At 41.4% G+C, this 12,079-nt stretch overlaps 1 protein-coding gene across 8 annotated transcripts in view; it reads left to right on the plus strand.

Annotated features, from left to right (window-relative positions):
• DNAJC5 (DnaJ heat shock protein family (Hsp40) member C5) overlaps nt 1-12,079 on the plus strand; it is a 32,869-nt gene that overhangs the window by 2,152 nt on the left and 18,638 nt on the right. For 2 of the 8 annotated variants that reach the window (XM_055813968.1, XM_055813967.1), the window contains exon 2: nt 7,199-7,299. The exons of 2 other annotated variants lie outside the window; for them this stretch is intronic. The gene's annotated coding sequence lies outside the window, so the exon portion shown is untranslated. Of the gene's footprint in view, nt 1-7,198; nt 7,300-8,467; nt 8,630-9,652; nt 9,736-12,079 lie in introns of those variants that run through there. 4 more of the 8 variants (XM_055813969.1, XM_027790169.2, XM_027790170.2 and 1 more) reach the window with 3 other exon arrangements.

Genomic DNA, 12,079 nt, shown 5'->3' on the forward strand with positions numbered 1-12,079 from the left:
AACTGTCTTCTACCAGTGAGCATCTGTAAAAAGTAATGTCTTTGTATCATGCCTTGTCCCGTAGCGCAGACCTGATACCTGTGTTGATTATTTTGGAGGAGTATAAAGGCTCTTTCAGCCTTTCCTGCGTGCGAAGTGATGCGCCGGCCGGCCGGTTAGTAGCACGCCATGTTTTGCTGCTGGATCATGGTGTGATGGGGTGGTGTGCTTGGTGGCAGAGGTGGCACTGTCACCGACCTGACCTCAGTCATCACACTGCCCAGGGTGGTCGGAACCTGCCGGAGACTTGGTCTGCAGCGGATGGTCGGAGCAGGGATCAAAATCCAGCTGCGATATGGACAGGCTTTTCTTACTGTGCCACGGGAAGGCATCGGGCACGTCAGCGGTGGCGTTTGGATCTTCACACTTAAGAAAAAATCGGGCAGTGCCAGAATGTGACTTGGGAACCTAACAGCAGGGATGCTGATTTGAGACCGTTGGCCTCGTTAGCAGGTTACGCTGTTGGGGAGCTGGTGGTCAGCAATGATGCTGTTGGTCATCGTATTTCTACTCTTTATGAGCTTCAAGAAGGATTTTTATCTGTGTTTAAGTATCTTGACAGTGGATACTAATGGAGGCCTAACTGGATTGCTTAAGAAATCATGTTTTAGCTTAAATGTAAAAGTTGCTGATAGGACTTTTTTTTTTAAAAAAAAATCTATGAATTCAATTGCCAGACTCATCCTCTCTGGGAAAGTGGGCACAATTTCAGACTGGGGGGTGGTTCTGCAAATCCCCACTGTTCATTGAATGACTTGACGTACAATAACAACGCTCTACCTGGCCTGTTTCCCTCTTTTGATCCATTTGCCAGCACCTTCTCTTTTTTTAAGTATCGTTAATGTTAATAACCAGATCAAAATATTTTAATACTTTTTTCAGTCTGGGAAGGGAAGGGGTTGGCAGAACTTTTCTGCAAAGCTTATACGTAGGACTGAGCACTCATGTCCTCCCCGGAATGTGCAAAATGGCATCTGCCAGCATTTTCACTGCTCTCCGGTCACACACACGTAAGTATGGTGAGTAATTTAAGGTGATTTTTATACACTGACTGATTTCCTTCACAGTCTGATCTAGAGCCGTGCAAGTCCTCCTTGTTTGGCTTTGCTCTTTGCAGTTCTAGCTGGGGCTCTGCTGCAGCTCTGCTCACAGCCTCCCTTCTCCAGGTTCACCTGCCGAGGTAGGAGATGAAGTGGCACTAGGGAGGGAGGATTGCCTCCGCTGGGGAAGATGTGGCTCTCCTGTTGCTCCCCACTGGTCTGAGGAAAAGGCATTTTCAAGGAGCGGGTGCGTGCAGGTTGGCCAGCCACTTGGTGTCCGTGAGGTGACCCCCAGCCTATAAGCAGATGGCACCGAGGGCTGCAGTGGCCAGTCCACGCTCTCAGGAAATGGTTGTGTGGCCACCCGTGCCGTAAGGCAGATGGGTCGTGGCAAAATGCAGAGGGAGGGATGAGGAACGTGGCTGATGCTGAGGACCAAAGTGGTGCATTGCACTATTATTTTATTTTTACGTGAAAAAGTTATTTTCCTTGTACTCCAATAATTGAAGTAATTTGAATTAAGCAATATTGGTTTAGAAGTGTCTATGTAAATATTTTTTGCATATTTAACTCTAGCTACCTGTGCTGGCCACTCAAAGCTGTTCCACGCATTCAGGGTGACATGGTGACTGACTGGACGTGTGCACAGGAAAAGACTTGGATGACGAGGAGGAACTGGAGTGATCATCGTGCACCTGGCCAGCTTTTGCTGTCAGCAGGTTGCCAGTGCTTACAGTCCCTCAATAGCTGTTTGGGAATTCTTACCCTGGTTTTAATGTGGTTTTTATTCTTAGGGGTTTGTTACTATGTCAACTACTATGTCTTGATGCTGGTTGGTTAACCAGTGACCGCTTTTAATCTTGAAAGACAGGAGTTTGAATGGTGCTATACCTTAAGATTTACCTAGAAGTTCAGTTAAAGTGTTTTCTTAATAAAAACATACAAAGCACAGTTGCTAGAAAGTACGTGGTTTAGCTTCAGATGCGCTTTGGTTCCTATTTCAGGCAGTGTAAACTGATACCAAAGAGCTGCACTCCAGAACAAAAGTGCCTCAAAAGATTGTTTGAGTATTTTTAATGAAGTGATGGTAGCTACCAAAAAAGTAAAAGAATAATTTTTGTGTGCATGGAATAGCTAAATAATAATAATTATTGGTGTTAGATTGCAGGGGGTTTAGTGTGTTGCTAATGTGTAGTTTTTTCTTGGAAGAACGTGAGTAAGATGACTTGAGCATCCACTCACATTGCTTCTGTCCTGGCAACTTCTCCTTATTGCACTTACCTTGTATCTGCATTGCACTAAAATGTGCCTTCTTCAAGTCCTTTTCTGCCTTCTTCAGTAGTGCTGAAACACTTTCAGTGCCAGCACGTTGTAGGGCCAACTGTACAATTTCAGGGTGGTTTTCTTCCAGGTGCAGGTTTTTTATCCTTTTGTGTGTGCAGTGATAGAAGGAAATGGAAGGCGCGTGGTGCGCAGCAGTGCTCCTGTGCAAATGGAACGAGTCTTCTTGGCCCAAGTTAACTTAAATCAGCAGCTGCTATGTCCTCTTTCATCATCTGGTCAAGGATTTTGTGATGAGAATAGGATTTTTCCCATGAAAAATACTTTTTTACTTTCTTCTTTTTAATATACTTCAGTACTGTGATCTAAACTTTTGTTAGGTGAATGGTTGAACAAAACAAACGCAGTGGCATTCAGTTACTTCTTACCAAAGCACCACAAATTAATCTCTTTTTTAAATTTAATTATTCTTGTGATGTGATACAAGTATGCTTTCATTAACTGGTGTTTATGTGATGGTCTGGTTGCTTCTGACAGATGAATGAGGCAAGTGAGTAGTTCTGTAGATATGATTGCAACGACAGGCAGTACCTCGTAGCAGTGGGGAGAAGCTGATAGAAGAGCACAAACCAGAGATCCAGGCAGCACCCCACACTTCCCCCCACTTGCCTTCCAGGCTTCCTCTTCCCTCCAAGAATATGTATTTATATATCTCTTAAGAACTGTTTTTTAACTGCTTGCTCTAGGAACACTGACTTACACCATCCTGCTTTTGCTTTTGTCACACGGGACTTCCCAGTCCTGACCAGGCTGCATCTGTGTCTTACTTAAGTTGTGCTACGTTGCGGTGGTAGGGATCCCGGAGCGTTTGTGGCTTTTAAAGAACAATCTGTAGAAAAAGTGAATGTATAGGACCTATAGGTTGATAACGTTTTGCAGCGCAGATAGAAAAAGCCCAAAGTTTGCTGATGTCATTGCAGTAGCCATCTACGCAGTTACAAAATTAGGAACTCGCATAGGTTTTCTGTTTGCTTTTCCCCTTTTATGTCTAAATTTTTGGCTGTATTTCAGATGAAAATATTCTTTTCCCTTCCATCTGTCATTACATATTTTATGTCTTAGCAGGATTTTCTGTTACTGTGATGGTAATATCTTAGCAATTTTATTTATGCTCAGAAATAGTTTGTAATTTAGTGTCTCGGTTCCAGTGTGTGGTGCGTAGCACAGGCCACCTCCTAAACTGGGTCAGTCATTACAGAATTTTCCTTAGGAATCTTGTGGCATGAGGATTTAGGGACACTTACTGGAAAAACATAATGAGGTTTAAAGCTGCTTGTAGAGAGGAGAAGGACTATGGGAGCCCAGCTCCAAGGGTGTTTGTGGGCAGTTACCAGTGCCAGTGTCTGCAGTAATGTTGAACGTGCAGGTGCAGGATATTTATCCTACCAGACAAGGTTGCATCAAGTGAGATGTTTACAATTTCAGCTTGCATCTAGCATTCCTTGATGGTATGCAATTGCAGGAATTTATTTAAAAATGTGTTGAGAGATGTCTTAATTTTTCTGTGCTTCCCTGTAGGTCAGCAGGGAGGTTGGTGGTCCTGCTTCTCATGTTTAGAACTAAGAGAACGGGGGATCAGGGGAAAAAAATGAGCCACGTTAGGATCTTGTTCAGATACTGGAGCGTGGCACTGTGTCTTTGGGAGACATGTGATGTTGTGATACAAGTGGGTAGAAGGGGAATAAAATTAATTGAGTGTTCGTGTGCTTTTGCAAAGGGCATGTGGGATCCTTGTGAAATCGTCTGGTATCTGCACAGGGAATTGAAGCAGTGCTTTTCCTTTTTCTTTCTTTTTTTTGTTGTTTGTTAAAAGTTCTGCTCTAGTTCAGCTCCATCAGGGACTGGAGTTATCCTGATGCAGTTCCAGGTCAGGCTGATAACTGCTTTGGTTCGAAGCAGGCTGATCCCACATACCTCACCTGACTTAAGTACGTGATGCCTGGGGCTGGGCACCTCGCCGCGTGCTGTGAGCTCTGGAAGGGGGTGAGATGTTGAGTGGTTCGTGGGACCTCGGTGGGAGCAGACGCCTATTTCTTTTCCCTCTTCACCTGCATGGTTTAGCTTTCGCTGCTTCTAGATCCTGTGTTCTTCCCCGTGGCGCTGGCATCTCCTCACCTGCTCCTCCCTGAGCGGAAGGGAATGGACCATGAAACTGTTGGGTGCCTCCAGTGACCTGTGTCTCGGAAGCCATAACCAGCCAGATTTCCTGTTCTAAATTGTGTTAAAAAAACCAGATTCAGTTTCTGTTCAGAGCAGTGAATTGATTTAAGTTCCAGGTTATTTCTGCGTTGCTGTTCTCTGTGAACTTACTATTTTCCATCTCATAAGTAACAAGCTCCATTGCGGAGGGATGCTGCTTCTCTGCATGTGCACGGTTCTGATGTGTGTCTTGAGGAATTACTCTGGTCTGAGTGGTGAAAGAAAAATAGGGTATGAACCATGTGGTTTTTTTAAGAAAATTTCTTTTATTGTCATTGGGGTTTGGTTTGAGGGATCACTTGTCAGTCAGTCATTCTTTTGAAGGCCCTAACATTAATGCTGGGAAATAACGTTCTTGCTTTGAGTAGACCATTTTTGTCTCCAAGGAAAATAAATGCATAGCGAACAGAATTATTTTGTCTCAATGGTAATTAGTGAAAATACTTATCTTCCTTAATAACTGTCTCGCTCTTTTTTTTCCTGCAAAGCTCCCAATTCCCATACACGCTCGCTTCATTCTTGTTGCACTTTTAAAAGTTACTTTGGCACAACATTTGCTATTGGCAATTAACTTGGGGAAACCAGGCAAGCAGAGTTAATCAAAAGGTGTTTGGAAGGTGCATAGTTATAATTTCTAAAGCATACCTTGCTATTTCACCGAGTGGTTTGGATAGCAGGGACAACAATCAACATGGCTTTATTTTTTATTACTGGTCCTAGATGGAATATAAGTTGAGTGAAGTATCTTGGATGAGGAAACCCCAGCATCTTCCATAGTTGTCCTCTAACGTGCAACTCCTTCCCCAGGTTTCCTGCATCTTAAAATCATGTTTCTTCCAGTGACTTTTCTGTTGACGTCTTCTGTATGAAGCCCAGTTAGTCCATCTAGTCTAAAAGTTTTCTCTCTATGATGACTTTCACTCTTCCTTCCTTGCTGTTTTGAGGCTGTTTAAATGTGTAGACATATAAAATATCATTTAAAAATAACCCTAAACGAGGAAAAGTGCTATTTTGTGACTATTTCTGTTTCTGCTAAGGATCTTCAGGGTGGCGTACTCTTGTTTTGGGGAATGTGCGTAAGAATAACACGGGTTTAACATCGCATTGACAGCGTCACATCATGTCTACAGGCAGACTGAAGAGACATCTGTCATGGCCTGGTGTTGGTTGAGATCAGAGGGAGTAATAAAAGTGTCACAGTCACAAAACCCAAGAGTTTTCTGGCTTTGTTCTGGGTTACTACTTTAGGAGGGAAAAAAGACTAAATATGATAATTCTACACACTGAAACGACAAGGCATGTGCATTGGGAATGGCAGGGATTAAATGATGCATCGATATAATAGTGGCCTTCTCAGAGTCCTCTGAAGTGTGATGCCAGCCCAAAAACGTAGTTTATAAAATCCATACGTGGTTAGATGTTCTATTTCTTATCCCAGTAATAACGTTAGAAACCTCTGTTGTAATTAAAGTCTGGGACATGGTATTTCCTTAAGTGCCAGGTTTGCAACCAAGTCTGGGGTCTGAAATTCAAGCTGTGGCTTTTCTTGTAATCGCTGGTGAGTTAGTGGGAAAGCCAGTAGGACTAACACCGTTTTCAGTTGCGTTGCTGCCTTATTTCTATATTGTGGGCTGCCTTTTTTTCTTTTTTTTTTTTTTATTTTTTTGTGTTAAGCAGCCACGAAATACCTTTGCCAGATTGAACAGCAGAACTGAGGACACACTTCGTCATGCCGTTTGCAGGTTACATGTGTGCAGAGAGAATGGTGGAAATAAACTAGTATAAAATAGATCTTTTTGGTGGTGAAACCACACTATTGTTAGAAGAGGCCAAAGTGTTTTATCTCCTGTGAGAAAATAGTGGTTTAAATTAAAACCACTTTTAATCGAGCCCTGTGATTTGTTCGGATGTTTCTAGCCAAATGAGCTGGGTGGAGATGATGTATTGAGCACCTCATGATCCAGACAGACACGAGCACACGAGTTCTATACTGGTTGATATAGTCTGAGCATATATGAGGATATAGCTCCATTAGCAGTGCGTTCACAGCATCGTCGTTCAGTGCCATGAAAACTTTAGGTTGCTGGGGAATAACTGTCATCTGTCCCCAGGTGTGTTGTGCTTGGTTTGCTGTGTGTGTGCCTGGGGACGTGGGCTCTGTTGTAGCCAACCTGAGAAGAAACAAAAGTCCTTGCCCTGAATTCATGCCCCTCCGGCATTGCTCAGTCTTCAGAAGAAAAGGAGTTTTGTGGTGTTTTCCTGCCTAAACAACAAATAAAAATTTGAGTGGTAGAAGCTGTGCTGGGCAGTTCAGATTTTATCGTGAAAATCTTAAGTCTTAACTGCTTTTACGGGTCTAAGTGCCCATTGCTGGGGATTTGCATGAGGCAGGGACGAAGCTCAGCACCTCCTGCCTCTCAAACCATTTTCTGCAATGTCTGACACAGCCAGTGGGGACGGATCTGTGGGGTGACGGTGACCTAAGGATGTCTTGCATGTAAAAAATATATATACATACTTCTTGTTTGTAGCCATTAGTTTAGCAAATCTGTGTTTTTGACCTGCTGTTTCACTTGCAGTTTTTTCAGGTCTGTTCTCCCCCTTCCGTGGTTGATAGTTCCCATATCCAGGACGGAGAGCTTGAAGGTGCTGGGGCAGTGTTGGCCTTCATTCGGATGAGGTTGGCCGTGGAATTATTTTTAATTTTCTTTTACGATTTCTCTGTCAGTTGGCAAATTGACTTCTGGGCAGATGTTCCCTGGGGGGCTGGAGGTGGGCTGCTTGGGGGGGCTGGGCTGCTTGGCGGGGTGCTCACCCCCTCATACAGTGTTCAGGGGGGTTGTGTCCAGACTGTGTAATTTGCAACTGGGGGACCACTTATTCCTGGTGATGTGTGTGGTGGTTTTGTTTGAGTTTTTTGGGTATGTTGTTTGTTTTTTTTTTTCTTTCTCTTTTTATCCTTTTTTTTCTTTTTTCCTTTTTTCTCCTTTTATTTTTTTCTTTTTCGTTTCTTTTTTTTTTTTTTTTTTTTTTTTTTTTTGAGGTTTACCTGGCTGGTGGCAGGCAGTACTCGTGTCAGTATTGCAGCTTGCTCCCGCCGCTTCAGTTCATGCATAGTCTTGTGATTCTAGGATGGAAAAGAGCATGCATTTTATTGCATTGATTGGGGTGATTATGATTTTAATCAGTAGTTTCTCAAAAGCAGTGGTTTTGGGGATGTCTTTTAGCGAAAATGTTATTTTCAAACTTAAAACATATTTTACACCACCAGTTGCTCCGTCTTAGCACATTTTTCTCAGCGGCAGGGCTGCGGGAGCCACTGTCTGTTGTGTTTGTGATGTGTGGCACAGGGAACGGTGACAATTGGTGCCCACCGGCCACCGGGTCGTTATCAAAACTCATTATTTATCGGTGTGCAGGCGCCCTTGCTGGGCATGGGGGTTGATCCCCAGCACAGCTCCTCTCATTGCTGCTGGCGCTGCTGGAAAGCAGCGTTGGGAAAGGACAAGGAGTAGTGGTTTGGTTTTGGTTGGGTTTTTTTGTTTGGTCGGTTTTTAGTTTTTGTTTTGTTTGTTTGTTTTGGGGTTTTTTTTTGTTGTTGTTTTTTAACATTTTTGTTAGTATTCAATCTTACCTGAAAAGGCAAATCCGTTGCGCTGGTTTTGCCCTTTTTTTCTTTATAATCTAATAAATAAGGCTTGAAATGTGTGTTAGAAGCCCATGTTTTCTGTTTTTTATGGGAGGAAATGAAAATGTTATTTTTCTGGCAGTTTCTGTGAGGAAGTGAAATAATGAAACAGTGACGTCTCTTCCCCACTCCTCACAAAAAACTGGGGAAACACAGTTGAGCAATTAGAAGAAAGGATTTTTAGCTATGCTTAAGTTTTAAACTTTGCAAAAGAAAAAAATCTTTGGAGCTAAAGCCTTCATGACTTAACTGAGCGGATGCAAGTGCTGCTTGAATAATTGTGCATCGTCTTGGGCTGGGAGGACCCGATCACATACATGAGGTAAAAGTAAATCAGGGGAAAAAGAATGCTTTTCTGCCTGTAATATTAAATAAATAAGCTTATTTTTAGAGTAAAATCTTGTAGACTACTGAAGACTACTCTGTGGAATAGAGAGAAGGGTTCAGACGTCGCAGGGACAGTTCCGCTGGGTGCCGGGTGGTCCTATAAAGCCATTTTTGCTTTCCTGAGCTGGGTGCTTGGTAGGTGCTTGTTTCTAGAAACTTGGCTTTATAAATTCTGCTGCTCAGTTCTGCTCATTTTGCTTTTTTATTCATAACTTTTTAAGAGGAAGATTTGTGTGCTTGGTGAGGGAAAAGATAGCTGTTAAAGAGCTGCGTGGCAGAGATGAATAACCTGAAAACACATGGTTTCTCCAAGGGAAACGCCAGACCTGATCATTTTAGATCAGGTTGAATATATACATGAGTTACCTTCTGCTGTTGGTACGAACTGGTCTTCGTTTTTGTTTTTTTACCCATTAAAAAAATAAACTATCCACTTGAAAGTCATTAACAAAGACGTTCATGACTGAAACTGCCAAGAGCGTTTATTTGACAACAAAGCTATTCCAGTAATGACGTAGTGTAAAAGAATTTTGCTCTTTGTAAATTTTTTTGCAATTTGTAAAACCATACTTCTACGTTATTTAATTTTTTTTTGGGGGGGGGAGACCCCATTATTTACCTTCTCATCTGCCTCCACATTTGATAGCAGAAGAAGATAGGATTTTTTTTCGCCCCTCCATCTCCTGCTACTGTGTACAAGTGCAGAGGGTAGTCTTCCCCTGCCCGTCCAGTTTAATTTCTGATAAATCTCTTTGCCAACCAACTTGTAACGTGAAGGATGTGTTTAGGTCTGGGAAGATCATTGCACCGTTTCTTTTGCCTCTCAGACTGCTGACACGGCTGTGTTAGATGTACTCTGTAACCTGTATTTGTCCCTTCTTTTCGACCAGGCAGATGCCTGTGCTGCAGCAAGGTGCCGTAGCCTGGTGCTAAAGCTGCTGTGCGTTCCTCTGTGTTTATTGTACAGTTACTGTCCCTGCCGCAGAAGACTCGTCCCTACCTACCCAGAGTGGCAAAGCATTTGGGGCAGGCTGTCCAGAGGTCGGTGGTTGCATTTTGACGATTGATCTAAACGCTGATACTTTTTGTCATTTTTTTTGTTCTTGTTGTTTAAAAGCCTTTAGTTGCCTTCCTTACAGGTGTGGTATAATAGTATAAATCCCATTTTTATGTGCGTAAACCAATCTGTTTGTTCAGGACTTTTTCTATATTTTAAAGGTTTAATACTTTGACTACGTTGCTATAGCCATTAACAACAATTATTTTTTATTGATACGGTTTATTCAGCCTGCCTAGCGCAAATGGCGCTGCGCCTTGCACTGCTGCATTTGAAGAAGTTAAAGATCCTTCTCTAGAAGAAATAAGTGGCATCAGTGTCACACTACCTGCAACTGAACGTTGTGGGGTTTCTGATTTGTTCTAGTGAACTTGCATGCTAGTTACAGCGATGCAAACACTGCATGGATTTATATAGAGAAAGAATTAAGAGTAATAATGAGGCAAGCAAACAAACTACTGATTTTTCATAAATTTTTAAATAGCTGAGTAAATAGATGTAGGGTTTTTTCACAGCTATATGCTGTTTGTGACACTTGCACTTTGCCATATAAGCTACCGTAATGCCATAAACAATAATTTAATTTTGCTGAAGGATTTACGTAGAGCCATGAAATCCTAAGTAGGGAATCTGTTAAAAAAGCCAGGGTTTTAGAGAGGTACTCCTGTAGCTGAGGAGAGAGGATAGAAAATGTGAATCTAATACTTTCCTCACCCCCCCATATTGAATAACTTCTTTAGTAGGTTTGAATCTTACTCTTATATAGGGTACAAGGTCACAAGTCTTTATAACAGGTTGGTCAATCAGACTTAAATGGCTAAATTTTAATCTGCTAAGCTTATTAGAGAAACAACACTTGTATCCCTGTAGTTAAGTTTCTCACAAGTTTCAGTGTAACCTCTCTTTTGGTTGTTAATGATGCATGTTGCATCAATTTAGGCTTGAATTTAGCAGAGAAGTTGTGTTGTCCTGGATTTAATCTATTTAAAAGCTCTGTGTTTCTATTTATAAAAAACAAATTCCTGCTTAAGAGAATTTAACGAAGATTTTAGCATTGCAGTCTTTCACTGTTGGAGACCTGTCTTCTGTTCCCAAGGCACATGAATTTGGCCATAGTAAGGTTCATTTTTTCTGCGTTTCAATTAATTCCCTGGATACTAGTTTAGCTTTACATCAGGGTTTATATGTTAAAACAGAATGTTTTTATTGATATCAAATTTCTCACATGACCTTTAGCAAAAGGCTGCAAACCGAATAGCAAAATTTAGCTAAAAGGCTTTTGTGCTGCAGTATTAAAAAAGAAAAAAGCAAGCAACATCAAAACACTCACTCTTGGATGCTTTAATGAGATAGTAAATGTTAGTGCTTCAATTAATAGCTTAAAAATTCCTATTTCAAGACAGCTAGGGGAATGTTCATGAAGAGTGCTTCAAAATAGTAGTAGTCTGAGTGCACTCATTAGCCAGTTTGCTTTACCTTCAGCCCTTTCACATCATTTTTCCAGTGATATATTTTGCAAGTGATGTGAGCAAGTAAGGATGTGAAAGTAAAGACTTGGGACTTTGTTTTGTCTATTGATATTTTTTTTATTTGCCTTAATTGCAGCATTATTTCTTTAAGTACTTGATAACTATGATATAGCTCATGTACATGATAGAGATGGATTATGAAGCAAGGTATCCTAGAGATATTTTTTGTTAACAACATACGGAGCAGGATGATGACAATTCTGTTAGCAGGATTGTTAAATAAAAATGGTTCTCCTGCATCTGTTGGAGGAGGTCAGGATGGACAGAAGAAAGATACATACTTTTTATCAAAAAGATCTGAGAATATGTCTGATTTCTATAAGGAAAAAGGTAGTATATGTCTCTTGGTTAGAGGAAGAAAAGGTGCTGAGCACTATTTATGGTCGCAGTATATGGGGAAAATGCAATATTAGCTAAATGGGATTCAAGTTTGCAGGACAAAAGAGGTTGGAAGAGCTGGGTTTGGTATGAGCAAAACGCTGGTAAGAACAGGCAGACTTCCTGAGTGTATTTCTTCATTTGTGTTACAAAACTTACCACAAATTTAACGTGTTGTTGAATGTAGTTTGCATTTGTGTCACTTCGCTTGCTTTTTATCTTCATCATTCTTTAATCTTTTCTTATCTTCATATTTATGTATGTACTCTGTCTCTTTAACCAGTACTTATTCCCTTCCCCAGGTATTTTTTTCCTTTTGACTTTTTGTGGGTTTTGGAACCAGGTAACATCTATAAATCTTAATTTTCAATGCTTCTGTTTCTTTTCTGGCATCTATCCTTACATTTTCTCTCCTTTTGTT

This window comes from Falco peregrinus, chromosome 9 (assembly GCF_023634155.1).
Source record: "Falco peregrinus isolate bFalPer1 chromosome 9, bFalPer1.pri, whole genome shotgun sequence".
NCBI lineage: Eukaryota > Metazoa > Chordata > Aves > Falconiformes > Falconidae > Falco > Falco peregrinus.